A 15,652-nucleotide genomic window follows, 5' to 3' on the forward strand; every position below is an offset into this window, starting at 1 on the left:
GGCAGGGGTGGAATGACTGAATCCTTACTGGCCCAAGGCTGCCGCTGATGGCTTCAGTCTGGGGAAGGCTTTCCTTCCAGCCCCTGAACTGATGAGGCAATATGAAGTCACCCAGGTCAGCCTTTCAGGGGAGGAAAGGAACAAAGGCGGGAGAAATATCTAAGGGTGAGGGTGTAGGAGACAAGACTGGAGTGAAAAGGGGCTCACTGCTGGAAAGGGAGAGCAATAAAGAATACCCAAGGTCTTAAACACAAATTTCTTTAGGACTGGTGACTAACAAGGTTAGTGATTTCCTTTGTAGTTTTGCAATAACATTTATTTCTGGACAGGTTTATTCCTCGTGCCCCTGTAAATTATGTGAGCACTCTGACATAATGGCCACCAAAACCTATTTCCCATATTCAGCCCCTGCTTCTTGAAAGTTAGAAGTAGTATGATGGTTTGTGGGGTTTTTAGGTTGAATTTCTATTTTCAGTCACTGCTTTGTGAGAAACTTGGCTAACTCATTTTCAGGGTATTTCCAGCTAAGATAAAGAGCGGATTCAGCATACAGAAGATTCAAAGGGGGTTTTTTTTTGGGGGGGGGGAGAGGAAGGGTTTTTTTCCCTGACGGAGGGAGCTATACTTCAGGGCTCTACCGATGCTTGCAGTCGGGATCTGCACGCTGCAGCACGATTGGCATACGCCACCAGAAGATGGAGTTCCAAGGCAATAGAACCTGAATGTCAAGCCAAACCTCTTCTACGGTGACAACGCAGACAGTATATGTGGCAGGCGATGAGTCCGTACACTTCATTCATGGGGGCTCAAAATATCCAATAGCTCCATCGTTCTACTTCTTTCAAAATATCTGTTAGACTGCTTTAACTTCCACATCAAAGTGATTTTTATTTCTGACATGCCTTTTCACAAAATGTATTGAAGGTGTGGAGCAACATAATCATCAGTGCAATGTTAATCAGTAATAATGGCAAGACAATGCAGATTAATAGATAAATACTATGAAACAAATATGATATTAAACGATAAAATGCTTTACATGACTAAGTTGAAAAACAGCTAATAAGAACAACACAAGGCAAAACATTTGTTCTCATAAAAGCACCATTACATGCACATACTTTGTGGTTAAATTTAATCGAATGAGTCATAAGCAAAACAAAACAAAAAAATTGGAATAAGCCCTGGAAATAAACTATCTTAAGGGCATCACATAAATAATAAATTAACAAGAAAATAGACAACAGGCACTTAGAACTAAAAATAGCAGTCATGACCTTCCATATCGGATAAAAAGGAAATTTATTTCACAAAGCCAAATAGAAAATATTGAAAGGAATCACTCTCCAAAGGCTTCATTAAAAAAAAAAAAAATAAATCTTTATAATACATTGAAAGAGAATTAAATCTGCCAGTGGGGAGGGAATTCCATAATGATGGAACAGCACAAGAAAAAGCTCAGCAATGGATTCTCAATAATTTGGCTCTCTTCACCGATGGAATTGTAAGAAGAGTCTCCATAAAGTATCTAAGAGGACATAAAGGCAAGTACAACATTAAATAGTTCGAAAGATAGCCAGGACCCTGGCCACTTGGAGGTAATTTTAAGACTGGCCGCAAAAGTCTGCAGCCACATTTTCCCAGTTGTTTTTGCACTGATTTTTGACATGAAAGTATGTGCATACTTTCACTTTGACAATCATCTCCAGAAAATTACCCCCACAAATTTAAACCTGCTAATTTGTGCGGGTAGTTTTCTTCAGAAAAACTTCTGTAAATTTAAAAAAATATGCATGTACATGCAAACCCTTCTCAACCCTACTATGGGTAAAATTATGTGCATAGTGGACCTACACATACTTTTTCTCACGGCCACTCCTGGTGAACTTGGGCAAGTCACTTCACCCTCCATTGCCTCAGGTACTAACTTAGGGGTCTATTTACTAAGCTGCACTATTTTGCAGGCCTCACTAAGCTGTGGTATTGGCTGTCGCAGCTTACAGGCCGATACAGTATAGTGCGTTCCGACGGAGTGTACTGTTAACCTGTCATTGGACGCGCATTTTCCCTTACCCCTTATTCAGTAAGGGGCGGAAAACGCGCATCCAACCCGCCGAACCTAATATCGCCCTCAACATGCAAATGCATGTTGAGGGCCCTATTAGGTATGCTCGCGTGATTCAGTAAGTAAAATGTGCAGCCAAGCCGCACATTTTACTTGCAGAAATTAGCACCTACCCAAAGGTAGGCGCTAATTTCTTCGGGCACCGGGAAAGTGCACAGAAAAGCAGTAAAAACTGCTTTTCTGTGCATCCTCTGACTTAATATCATGGCGATATTAAGTCTGAGGTCCCGAAGGGTAAAAAAAAAATAATAATTTGAAGTCGGCCAGCGGCTGTTGGGTCGAAAACTGGATGCTCAATTTTGCCGGTGTCCGGTTTCCGAGCCCGTAGCTGTCAGCGGGCTCGAGAACAGATGCCGGCAAAATTGAGCCTCAGCTGTCAAACCCGCTGACAGCCGCCGCTCCTGTCAAAAAAGAGGCGCTAGGGACTCACTAGTGTCCCTAGCGTGCCTCCTTTTGCCCGTTTCTACCGCCGGGCCTAATTTAAATACAGAATCGTGCGCACAGGCGAGTGGCCTGTGCGCGCGCCGGCGCCCGCTCTCCCACAGACTTTACTGAATCAGCCTGTTAATAAGGCCTGTAGTATTTTATCACCGTAGTAAATTACTACAGAGAAAAATACTGCAACTTTGCTGAGCCCAAAAAAATCACAGAATGGCAGCCCCACACATGATGGGACAAAGAGGTGCCGGAAGCCGGCTGGCACCACTTTGAAAATGGCTGCCCTAGAGCATAGGGAGCTTTCTGTCTCTGAACGCTAGTCCACCAGGACTACGAGTAAGTGCTCCAGGGGAGCCCAAAGGCCTAGGGGTGCCCAGGAAGAGTGAGCGATAGAGGATCTAGAAAAAGGTTGGAGCTTTAGATAAATGGGAGGGATTTGGAAATAGAGAGTGAGGCATACCCAAGATCTTTTTTTTTTTTTTTCCATTTACAACTTTTGGCTGAGAATGGGAGATGAAGTTGAAGTAATCAGGATTGTGTCCAATATGAAAGTCAATTTTGGTCCTTTAAGTGTTTGCTCTAATGCTCCCTTTAAGGTTTTGCAAGATGATTTAGGGCCTCTTCTTTTTTTCTTTTGTTAACTTATCCCTTAAGGAAGACAAGGGGCCTAATTTTCTAAAGTATCGCAGGCCTGCGATACTTTAGAAGATGAGGGGCGGGGGGCCGAAACGGGGGGCGGGCCTGCACTAGCCGACAGCGATCGCACCGTCGTGCGGGGCCGACTCCGCCCCCATCCTGGTATTGCACGCGATAAGGGACTTTTAGCGTGCGAAAGGTCCCTTATTGTGTGTGAGCGGCTTGGAAAATGAGGCCCAAAGTGTCCCAAGTTTTGAAAATTGCTGCTATGTGACCTTTGTTAAAAATATTTAATCTCAACCCCTCTGACTCTAATTATTGTAATGCTCTTAGGCAAGTTTTTTGTTTCACTGTAAACCGGTTTGATTTGTATCCAATGCAAGAAGATCGGTATATAAAAAACCCTAAATAAATAAATAAATCTCAAACCTGCCTTTTCTTGCTAAGGTTTTAGAAAATGTTGTATTGTTTTATCTTAAATATGTAGAAGAGCAAAATCTTTTGGATATTTTTCAGTTCGGTTTTAGAGATGGTCATGGTACTGAAACCCTGCTTTTATCTATTTGTGACGTTTTAGGCATTGTTTTTTGTAATTTATTTGTTATTAGAGATTTCATATTACAATAAATGAAATAGCAATAAGGAACATAGAAACAAGTTACAGAAAAAAGAAAAAGATCTCTTCGATATAACAAAACACTTTTAGTCCATATTCAGTTTTAGGTATGGTTTTGACAACAGAACTAATTTCTTTTTTTATTTTATTAGATATTTCTATGGTATTCTTCTAGGATGACTTAAGGAGGCATTTCTGGGATTCTGATCAACTGGTTTTACTCATTTCTCTCAGATTGGTCTTAACAAGTAGTAATTAAGGGGGTCCAAGTCCGGAGAATCTCAAGGTGTGGCCCTATCCGCCTTGTTAAATGTTATATATGTTTCCTTTATGTCAACTTTTAACTAATTTGGATGTTGGTTATCGGCTTTAGGCTGATGACATACAGTTTTTATTCTGGTTAGTTCAATGGATAAGGCCTTTGTGAAGATTACCCATTGTTTAAGGTCTATTAGGAATATTTGATAATAAACTGAATGTGAACAAAACTGAGATTTTATTTTCCTCAAAACATGACACCAGTTGTTATAAATTTGGATGGATTAGACCTTTAATGTTTCTTGTCAAGTGCAGAATTTAGGAGTTTTTATGTATTCTACTTTTAAACTGTACATTAAAAATGTTGTCTGCTCTTGCTTCTTTAAACTGCGGCTGTTGAAAGCTCTTAAGCCTCATTTGAATGAAGGTGATTTGCAGACAGTAGTGCATGCCTAAGTAGACTTTACAATTGGCTACTGCAATTCTTTGTATATTGGCCTCCAGCTTATTCAAAATGCTGCTGCTCATTTGATTACAGGTTGTAGTATTTATGAGCACATTATCCTCGTCTTGAAACGGTTGCACTGGCTTCCTATAATTTGGCATGTGAAACTTAGTTATTTTATTTGAGTTGAAGTGTGTGCATGGGCTAGTCCCAGTGTATTTTAATTCTATTTTACAAATTTGTTAGCCATTCTGCCTCTCAACTGTTTTTGGAAGTTCTTTCTGTACAGCAAGTTAGACTCTCTGAATCCAGAGAGAGGATTTTTTTTGTGTCTGGTCCTTCTTTTTGGAACAAATTACCTTTTGGAACTTAAAACTGAGAGTTCTTTGTTAAAATTTAGGAAGTTATTAAAGTCCTATCTCCTCAAGCAGGCTTTCGATACTTAGCTGACCTTTGTTTTTTGTTTTTTATCCTTTTGATTTTGATACTTTTATTAGGGTCCATTTATACTTTTAAGCTTGTTTATTGATAAATATTGTGATTTATGATAGACCTTAGAACTCTTGGCTTAAACTGACATTCATGCTCCTTGTGTGCAAGCTGTTTTTATTCTGATTATGGATGTAATATTTTGTCTTACTTGCTTTGTTTTTTGTTTTTTTTTTTGCTTTTATTTTGTTTTTAATGTTTTGTTTTTATTGATTCATTATATGTATGTGATGATATTGATCATTTTATAATATGTATATAATATTGTAACCCACCTAGTATTTTAGATAGGTGGGATCTAAATTTTATAAATAAATAAACAAATGGAGGTCTGTATAGACCCCCACCGATTTTACTACTTGGGGGAGGGAGATTCAGGCACACATCAGCCCCTTTAAATCTGAGGCCTAGAAGCATCAGTGCATATGTTAACTTTCCTCCGAAGCATTGAGATGTTAAATACAGCTTTTGAGTTGCAGCTTACCTTCCTGAAAATAATGCAGTTTGCAAATTTTCAGGCAAGCAAACTGCATTATTGTTTTCCGTGGATCGCCCAATAATGAGCTGATTTGGATGCATTTCCATGCTAATCCGCTCCCTGCCATTCCTACATTCCCCAGATTTTTTCTGGGGGGGAGACAATGCATGGAATTTGAAATATCATGTATTATCTCTGCATTAAATATTTTAATGCATGGTAAATACTGTTTTCCTGGGTGGGAAATTTTCAAAAAGCCCATTTCTGTGGCTGAAGCACTGCTTTACCTGGGGAATGGGCTTTTACAATGATTCTTCCTCCTTTTGACTAAGCTTTTAAATTTATGAGAGTAATGTGCTCCTGAAATCTACATCCTGAAATAATCTGAGCTGCAACATTTGGATAGCGTCACTGGGATGCTAACTTTCAAACAGATGCGCAGGTGCACATATACCCGCATGCATCAGCGAGAACCCGGAGACATATGTGCATTTCTTATAAAATAGCTTAAGCTCACATATGTGTGCGCCCAATTTTGCAAGTGAACGTGCACAGCCACGTAAAGTCTGGTATGAATCATGCAAATGGGGGAATTTAACAGGCACCCATCCACGCCATGACCAGTTTCATCAGTTCCTCCACCAGTTCGCACATAGGTTCTCCAACTCCCCCTGGTTCTTTAGCCTTCATGCCCCCCAGTTACCCCAGACCCCTTAAGTCACTCAGGGATGCCTGGATTTTTTTTTTTTAACTTAACACCTCCTTCATAGCAGAAGTAAAGTTACGTGGCACTGGACCAGGGTGCACGCCCAGCCATGTAGATACTTGGTACACATCCCTTGGCCACATCTCAGTATGCCCATGCTTCACCCGCACCACACCTCTTTTTATCTGATGTGAGATGTGCACGCATTCTCCCACTCTATAAAATCAGGTGGCCATGTGCTAGATGCACACCCATCTCCCGATGTTGGCACGTGCATCTCTTTTAAAACTCACCTCAAAGGCTCTCACAGCAGTCGAGGTGTGCTGTGATGAGTTCATAAATTATCATGTCTGACTGTTCCAAATAAGGGTGTAAATGGTATATCTGGCCAAGCATAAGGAGTGAACTGCTAGCAACATTAGAAAAATGCTTTTCAAAGTTTTTCCAATGGTCTGGGATCATTAGTCTCTCTGTAATTCTTTCATCTCTACAATGGATTAATCTCTTAGCAATAGAGGGCTAGATTTTATGATGTGCCAGTTTTATAACATGCGCGTGCCAGCTCGCTCATGTTATAAAATCAGTGGGCTGCACCCACATACACGCCGTATTTTATAATCTGCGTGCGCAAGGGGGGGGGTGGAGCGGCGGATTTTGTAAAATTACGCGCGGTGATGCAGTCGGGCCTCCCAGAGTTCTCTACCAATTAAGGAGCGGACTGGGAGGGAACTTCCCTACCCCCCTACATAACCTTCCTTCCCTTTCCCCTCTCCACCCAGACCCTTAACCCCTACCGATCTACCCCTAATGTTTTGAAATTTTTTACTTATTGCTCCTTGGGAGCAGAAGTAATTTATATGCGCCAGACGGCTGCCAGCGGGTGCTTCCCCGGGACAGCATAGACTGGTGCTGTCCCAGCCCGGCACTTGTGCACGTTCCAGGGTTTACGCTCGTGGCTGGGCCTCTTTGAAAATTCGCACGGAGCGCACAAGGCCCGGCCACATACGTAAACCCCGGATTTTACGTGCGCAGGCCTTTTAAAATCCAGCCGATAATCTGCCATGCTTCATCTGACAAACTCTAGTATGTGCTTATCTTGGTTCCAGTTTGGGTGTGCTGCAGCAGTCAAAAAAGCAAACAGGATGTTAGGAATTAGTAGGAAGGGAATGGTTAATAGAACGGAAAATGTCATAATGCCTCTATATCGCTCCATGGTGAGACAACACCTTGAATACTGTGTATAATTCTGGTCGCCGCATCTCAAAAAAGATATAGTTGCGATGGAGAAGGTACAGAGAAGGGCAACCAAAATGATAAAGGGGGATGGAAGAGCTCCCCTATGAGGAAAGACTAAAGAGGTTAGGACTCTTCAGCTTGGAGAAGAGATGGCTGATGGGGGATATGAAAGGTCTTTAAGATCATGAGAGGTCTTGAACGAATAGATGTGACTCGGTTATTTACACTTTCAAATAATAGAAGGACTAGGGGGCATTCCATGAAGTTAGCAAGTAGCACATTTAAGACTAATCGGAGAAAATTATTTCCCTGTACGTACCAGGATCAGTCCAGACTGGGTTATGCTTCCCCTCCAGCAGATGGAGTCAGAGAAAAGCTGAAAAGCACCCCCTAGGTATGCCACCTGCGATCCCTCAGTATTTTCTCTGACTCCAGCAGATTGAGAGGCATAACCTGCGGTCCTGTTCTTGTTAGGATAATAGCCACTGCTATTAATTGCATCAGTAGCATGGGATGATCTTAGTGTTTGGGTACTTGCCCGGTTCTTGTGGCCTGGTTTGGCCTCTGTTGGAAACAGGATGCTGGGCTTGATGGACCCTTGGTCTGACCCAGCATGGCAATTTCTTATGTTCTTAATTCTCATTTTTCTAGCCTCAGGCAGAACTTCTCTCTCTTATTCACTTTTAGCACTGGATGGAAACCCTCGGAAAGTATGACCTAAGGTAGACTCTCTCCTTTCTCCTCTTGATTCACAGTGGGCTGCTTAGGACTCCAAAAAGATTCTGAATATTCTGTGGTGATTCCTATTCAGGTGAATTTTCAAAGGAATTATGCATGTAAATGTAACACACTCTCAAAGCAATTTTCAAAAGTTATTTACCCTCATTAAGTGCACTTAACATGGGTAAAATATATTGATAATTCAATGGCATATATTGTAACAAGTTTCAAAAGCCCATTTACACAGGTAAAATGCATTTACACATGTAAAATCCAGTTTTAATCAGGCCCTCTGTGTGCAGTGAGGGGTTTTCTCCCTTTTCCTCCTGTGAAATCAAGGATGTCTGTTTATCTGAGAGGAGAGATCCTGCTCTCACCACCTTTTTGTAAACTCCCTAACAGAAATTTCTCTGCTGGAATTTATAGGCTTCTGCCTCTGATTCTGCAGCTTCTCCTGGAACAATAGAAATTCGTAAGGGGTTACTATAGCCCACTCTCAAAATAAATGGGTGGCTTTAAAGGGGGCAACCATTCTAGGCCTCTCACTGGGAACACAGATTTAGTAGAGATCCCAGTGGGGTCCATATGGTCAGCCTTAGAGCCTTGCTCATTTGTCATGCATGTTCGAGAAGTTGGTTACTTTTTTTGGCCCGGCAATGTTCTCCTGCTTCTTTGGGCCTGAAGCTGCCCTTAATTGGTCTATAACACCATGAACCTTCATTCACTATCTGCAGTTTTAACTAGGGATGTGTGAAGCCCACCGTGGGAAATCTATTTCCCGGGGTTTGGGCCTTTAAAATTCGGGGAGACCTGAATTCCAGTTTAGTGCGCGCTAACAATTTTTCGTTAGTGCACACTAAACCCGATACAAATTTTTCCTGAAATTTCCGGAAAAATTCCTTCGGATTTCGGGCTCCCCGATCCAGGACGAATTAGGCAATTTCAACATTGAAATTGCCTAATTCGTCCTGGAACAATAGAAATTTGGGAGGGGTTTCTATAGCCCTCTCTCAAAATAAATGGGTGGCTACAGATCAACGTTGAAATTGCCTAATTCGTCCTGGACGAATGCACATCCCTAGTTTTAACCCTATCTTGTAACCTTTCATCTAGCCCAGCTAGCCAGTTCATTGATGGTCCTTATCCTACCAGTAGGTGTCACTGTTGAGTGATGGCTACGGCTTCCTTTCTCCTCCCCCACCACCCTGGGGCTGTGAATGCTGCCCTCTGTGACATCCCCAGCTGACCAACAGAAGACCTGACCTGGGAATCAAACCAGGTCCTTCACATGGCAACATACAGACACTAACACGGAGGCATCACTAGGCCGGCCCCACCTATATTTTAGTAAAGCCTGAAAAAAATTCCTCTCTATTATACACTTATATATCACTTCAGACATTCATTAGGATAGCTAGTAATACCTACTCTTCACTATGAATTAATTTTGTAAAGGTTCTGTACATATTAACATATAGGTAGATATTTTAAGAGCCTGTGAGTGGGTAAGATAATCAACTAATTTTAGCTGGTTATCTTTAAGCATGTGCCAAACTGAATTTGGCTGGCTAATTTTCAACTGAATATTCACTTAAATCTAGGTTAAATCCTTTTTTTGGACAAGAGGGAGGGAGAGTGGGATCCATAGTGGCACCATCCCTTTTTCATCACAAGTGATGTAGGACGGAACTAGGGGTACTTTTTTTTTTTTGTCCCCTGACACTGCAGAGAGTGGGAGGGAGGGAGAGAGAGAATCCTCCTGCTGGCCACCTCACTTTGTTTGCTTTTAAACAATAGGAGTGAGGGCATTGTCTGGGACATTTTTTTATTTAAAATTGGGAAACCAGCATGGAGAAAGGGGGCATTGTCCGCTGTCTCCTCCTTGGGACACTATATATATATATATATATATATATATATATATATATATATATTTTTTTTTTTTTACAGATCAAACCAGTGACAGGTAAGGAGGGAGGGAGGAAGGAGGCATCGCTGCCACCCTGGATGCTCTGTTTGTTTTAAACATTGTGCTGAGAGGGCTGCCTGGTTAACTTTAGGCCTGCTATTTGGCCAACCAGTGTTAACTGGGTAACTTTGGTTAGCCAGCACTGAGTATCTAGTTTAATTTGTAACAACCATTTACATGACTATAAGAACATAAGAAATTGCCATGCTGGGTCAGACCAATATAAGATGGGAGCATGGCTTTGAAAATTCAGGCTATAAATAATGAGGCAAATGAGAACAGAAACACAATTATATTTAAAATCATATTCTATTTTATTTTCTCAGTTTTCCTTCCCACCACAGATGCACCATGCAAGATGTCATGAATACTTGTCCAAGAATAACTGAGTAAAGCCTGTTTCAGGAGCATTGGCTTTTGTGGCTTAATATACGGCTCAGTTCATGCAGAAGGCCGAGAAGCCAGAGCAGGTGTAGAAACTCAAGAGTGCTAGAAAAGGAAGTTCTGCAGAAGATGGAGCTGAATTGCAGAGCAGACCTCTCAACCCATAGGCTCTTCATGCTATCTGCTTACCTTTTGTGGTTTTTGGTCTTTCCTCACATTACAGCTCTCAGGCCAAGCCTCAGGGCCTCATCTGCTCTTTACGTGAGAGTGTTTAGATCAGAGGTGGGCAAACTCTCGTATTTGGGCCCAAACCGGCCCTGGCCGCCTTTCTTCTGGCCCCTGGTTATGCCATATATTTTGGTCCGAGGTGCTCCTCCTACCCCACCACCTCTCGGCACCTCTTTCCTGATAGCCCTGCAATCACCTATTCCTGACAGTAGCTGCTCTTACCTTTCTTTATTGTCTCAAACCCAAAAGTCAGGCCTGCGGTAATTAAAAAAAACAAAACAAAAATCAAAAACCTAACCAAAAAAACCCAACCTAAGCTTAGCTGATCGGCAGGGCTGGTAGGAAGGAGGCATGCGGGAACAACCTTCTCCCTTTTTCGCCTGGATTGGAACCTTCCTTACTAGAGATGTGCATTCATTTTTGCCGAATTGGACAATTTCAACGAAATTGTCCAATTCGGCATGTTTCAGGGAGCCCAAAAAAGATCAGGATTTTCCCGTTTTTTCGCAAAAATTTGTTTTTCCGATTAGTGCACACTAACGGGAGTCAGTGCGCACTAACAAACTAAAAAGTAACAAAATCTAACTGTTTTTGTTAGTGCGCACTAACTAAAAATCGATTTTTCGCTAAAAAAACATTTTCCATGGCGGCCGAAAAACGAAGAATGACACGAACACAAAAAATGATGCACATCTCTATTCCTTACTAGGTAACCCTTCTAACGTTACTACCCTGCTGTAGCACAGTCCATCGCTGTTTCTGGGTGCTCTGTTTCAGCTCTCAGTTGAAACAGGAGAGATATGATAGAAGTATCAATACATAGGAAGTGGGGTCCTTTTCAACAGATGAGGGTGAAAGGGGGTTGACTGAGGAGTAATTTAATGAAGTACTTATGTACATAAAAGGGTGGTGGATACATGGAAAGGCCTCCCAGTGGAGATCGTGCAGACTAGGACAGTGTCTGAATTTAAGTAAAGTATAGGACAAGCAAAAGGGCTGTCTGGGGAGTGGTAAGGATTGTAGAGCTAAGCAGTTTGTGTGGATGGACAGACCAGATCGGCTGCATGGTCTTTTTCTGCTGTCACTTCTTAGGGAACGCCCCTCTCCTGTTTGGTGGAAGTTTACCTTGTCAGTGTTGCTGTGGGTTTCAGCTGCAGTTGGGGGTCCTGGCAGGTTCTGAGTCTCTTGTTCCAATTGGATTCTTTATCCTGGGAAGATGATTAAAGCTAAAGAATTTTAGGAGTCAGGGAAGTTTTGTTTTTGGGGAGGGGGCTTCTTTTTTTCTGGCTATTTTTAATTTTTTGTCTATTTTCCAAAATTTTGATTTAGTTTTTTTTTTTTTTCGTCTTTTCCCTCTTTATTTCAGTTTTTCTTTGCAAGCACGCAGCTGTACTGGAAGGCATTTTAAGGGGGGGTGGGGGGCACCTTCCCCACGCTGCTACTCAACAGGAGCCCTGAAGTGGACAACCCTCATTCCCAGCCCCTGCTTTAGGTGAGCACTGTGACCCACTGTATATATAAAAAAAAAACCCAAAGTTCTCGCCCCTGGTTTCGATGGTAAGACAGTTTCTATTTATAGTGCTGCTTTTATCTAGACAAGACCAGCAGTGCGCATAATACAATTATAGTATCACAGAACCATGCATGCAGCCATCTCTGTAATAGATTGTTGTACACAGCAGCTTCCCAAAGGCAAGAAAGAAAGCATTTTAATATATTATTGTATGTATTTACTTGAGTACAGTAAGGTAAAAAGGCATTAGTGAGAAAGCAGACTTGTTTGAGATGGTGACAAGAGTCAGTGAAGGAAATGGGATTTGAAAATAAGCAATCATTAAGTAAAGATTAAAAAATCATTATACCAATATTATAGTAAAGGTATTGTGTGTTTAAAATAATTTGTGATCTGTTCTGTTTTTTTTTTTTTTAATGTAAATAACCCCTATTCCTGTTTTACTTGGAATACCATTCTCTGTAAAGAGCATTTAGTAGGCAGTTCTTTGTCCTTTTCTACGGCACTGGGTTTAAACCCTGGGACATTCTCCTCACCCCTTTCCCTAATCAGTAAATCACATTTTCTCGATTGGATCGCGAAAGATACGGTGTCCCTCAGTCCTTCCCTAGGAGCACACCTAACTGGCCTAGTTTTCAGGAAATCCATAAATAAATGAGCATAGGAATGATAAACTGCTATTAATCAATAAGCAATAGTAGCTTGGGATCTATTTAATGTTTAGGTGCTTGCCAGGTACTTGTGACTTGGATTGGCCACTGTTGGAAACAGGATGCTGGGCTTGCTGGACCCTTGGTCTGACTCAGGTTATGTTATGGTCTTAGTCATATACACACTGATTTTATGCAGATTCATTATGAACATCCTGAAAAGCCGATTGCTTACATGTGCCTCTAGAACTGGGTTGAGAACCACAGAGGTAAGAAATGCTAAAGAATGATAGCTTTTTGGAGACAACTGAGTCAATGCCTATTTTTCAGATAAGACCTTCTGTAGAGTGACGTGGTTGCTACATATATCTAGATTCTTTTTTGTCTACTAAAAATGAATTAAAAATTAGCATTAGTCCCAGGTGTAGGGACTCTCTAAGTCCCCAGTAGCTAAATTGTCCTAGCTTAAGCCCTAGGCTAGGATTTTGTAGTCTGCAGACCATCTCTGCAGGCTTATCTGGATTGGTCAGCAGTGCACTATAAAGGCGGATGCGCATGAGGAACAGTGTGGCTTTTTTTTTTTTTTTTTTTTTAAGAGTTCAAGAGAACTGGCTAATTTTTGCAGAGTGTTCCCCATTTGTTGGGCCCCCAGCCTGACTCAGGAGAAGTGGCATTTCTGTTTGAGGTTTTGGAATTGAAGTACTGAGCTGAAAGGCTGGTGTAGCTGATTCCCTATTCTCAGGACCACTCAGCCTGATCCAAGAGAAGAGAGACTGCCCTGGCCAGTACCCCAGGTCTGGAAGGGATTGTCTGGGAAGAGTGGAAGTGGAGTTTTGAGAGGTTTTCTTTTTTTTCAGGATCCTGCACCTGCCTGAGGAGGATGATCATCCCTGCCTTGGGAAGTCGGGAAGGTGCTGCGATTCCCTCCGTCCAGCCGTGACCTGACAGAATATTAACTGAGAAGAGGAAAGTAGCATTTTGCGCAGAGAGCTTTCTTCCAGTTGTTTTAGGAGGAATTCTTTTGCCACCAGTTCCAGATTTTGAACATTTTTTTGGGGGGGACTTTCTACAAACAGAAGTCAATTAGAGATGTCGTTTGGTCTCATTTTGCCACTGTCGTGAGCAGGGCGGAGGAGGGGAGATGGAGTGGCTGTGTGTCCTCCTTTAGGGAATAGTAACAGTTAATGATAGACAAAGAACAGAATGGTCCGTCCAGTCTGCCCGGCACTCTTTGCAAGTTATCCCCATGCCCTCTGTTAAGAGTAGTAATTGCCGCTCCGTGCAGGTACTCCTGTGCAGAAATATTAACTTTAAGTGTAACAGAGGCTACTCCATTTCTTTATTTCCATTCTCTAATCGCTTGGGATTCTTCTGTGTTTGGCCCATGCCCTTTTGAATTTCATAACGGTTCTTATGTTCACTAAATCTCCTGGAAGGGCACACCATGCATTTGCCACCATATCCATGAAGAAATATTTCCGTGGTCTACCCCCTTGGAGCTTGGAGCGCAGCCCATTGGGAGGGTAACGTTTGAAACAACTCCACTCGGGCCCCATATATGCACGCATATGGCAGTGCAGAGATCTAAGACAGTATTTTATAACTGTGCATATGAGGTATGCGCAGATTATAAAATACTTGTATGTCTACCCCCAAATATATGTACATATGTATAGTTATGTGCAAATACCTGCAATGCATCTAAAGTACATATTTCAGTGCATTGAAAGCATGTACTTTTTCTGCCTATTTTCTGTTTAATCTTTATTAAATTTGTAATCATAAACATGACATCAACTAAGGTATACAAAATTAAGAAACTAGATCAATAAATCTAAAAAACAGAAAAGACATTTGTATCAAATCCACATTATAATGGAGAAGAATATTCAGGCAAAAAAAGAAAAATTATAATACATTACCGTAATACTAAGTACCCATCATGTCCTATAAACAAGATCAAGCTGATTTATTAACCAAAACAATCTCAAGATGAGCTGGGGCAAGAAAAACATATCTGTCCCTTTGATAAACCACAAGACCTTTACATGGATATTTTCCCACCTATTTTAAAAACATATGTGCATATATTTTACATGTGAAAAAAAATGGACTTGCTTGCATAAAACCCTGTTTATGTGCAGAAATATATTTTAAAGCATGTGCATGTAATTGAAATCACCAGTGTGACAAAATCTTTGCCCGTTCACCCAATCCTTCTCCAGGTCATTGAGAACCTCCTAGTTCTTTTACTCTTAACTCCCTCCACGACCCAGACCTCCCACCCAACCAATAGCAAGCAATAGACTAATCTGTTATCAATTGCACAAGATAATGAGTAGGTGTAAAATTACAGCAATAAGTTGATAAATGTACATGTGTAAGTCTCTTATAAAATAGCAACTTGCATGTGTAGCTCTTGGACCCGCTCTGGAACACCCCAACATTGCACCTTTTCATGCACAAGTGTTTGTAAGAACATAAGAAATTGCCATACTGGGTCAGACCAAGGGTTCATCAAGCCCAGCATCCTGTTTCCAACAGTGGCCAATCCAGGCTACAAGTACCTAGCAAGTCCCGAAACACTAAGTAGATCCCATGCTACGGATGCCATTAATAGCAGTGGCTATTCTCTAAGATAACTTGATTAATAGCAGTTAATGGACTTCTCCTCCATGAACTTATCCAAACCTTTTTTAAATCCAGCTACACTAACTGCACTAACCACATCCTCTGGCAATAAACTCCAGAGCTCAATTAC

At 41.5% G+C, this 15,652-nt stretch overlaps 1 protein-coding gene across 3 annotated transcripts in view; it reads left to right on the forward strand.

Annotated features, from left to right (window-relative positions):
* Positions 1-15,652, forward strand: part of PTK2B (protein tyrosine kinase 2 beta) — a 330,459-nt gene that overhangs the window by 100,689 nt on the left and 214,118 nt on the right. Inside the window, exon 1 of one of the 3 annotated variants that reach the window (XM_029596209.1) lies at positions 12,094-12,220. The exons of the other annotated variants lie outside the window; for them this stretch is intronic. The gene's annotated coding sequence lies outside the window, so the exon portion shown is untranslated. Of the gene's footprint in view, positions 1-12,093; positions 12,221-15,652 lie in introns of those variants that run through there. 3 annotated transcript variants of the gene reach the window in all.

Source organism: Rhinatrema bivittatum, chromosome 3, assembly GCF_901001135.1.
Source record: "Rhinatrema bivittatum chromosome 3, aRhiBiv1.1, whole genome shotgun sequence".
NCBI lineage: Eukaryota > Metazoa > Chordata > Amphibia > Gymnophiona > Rhinatrematidae > Rhinatrema > Rhinatrema bivittatum.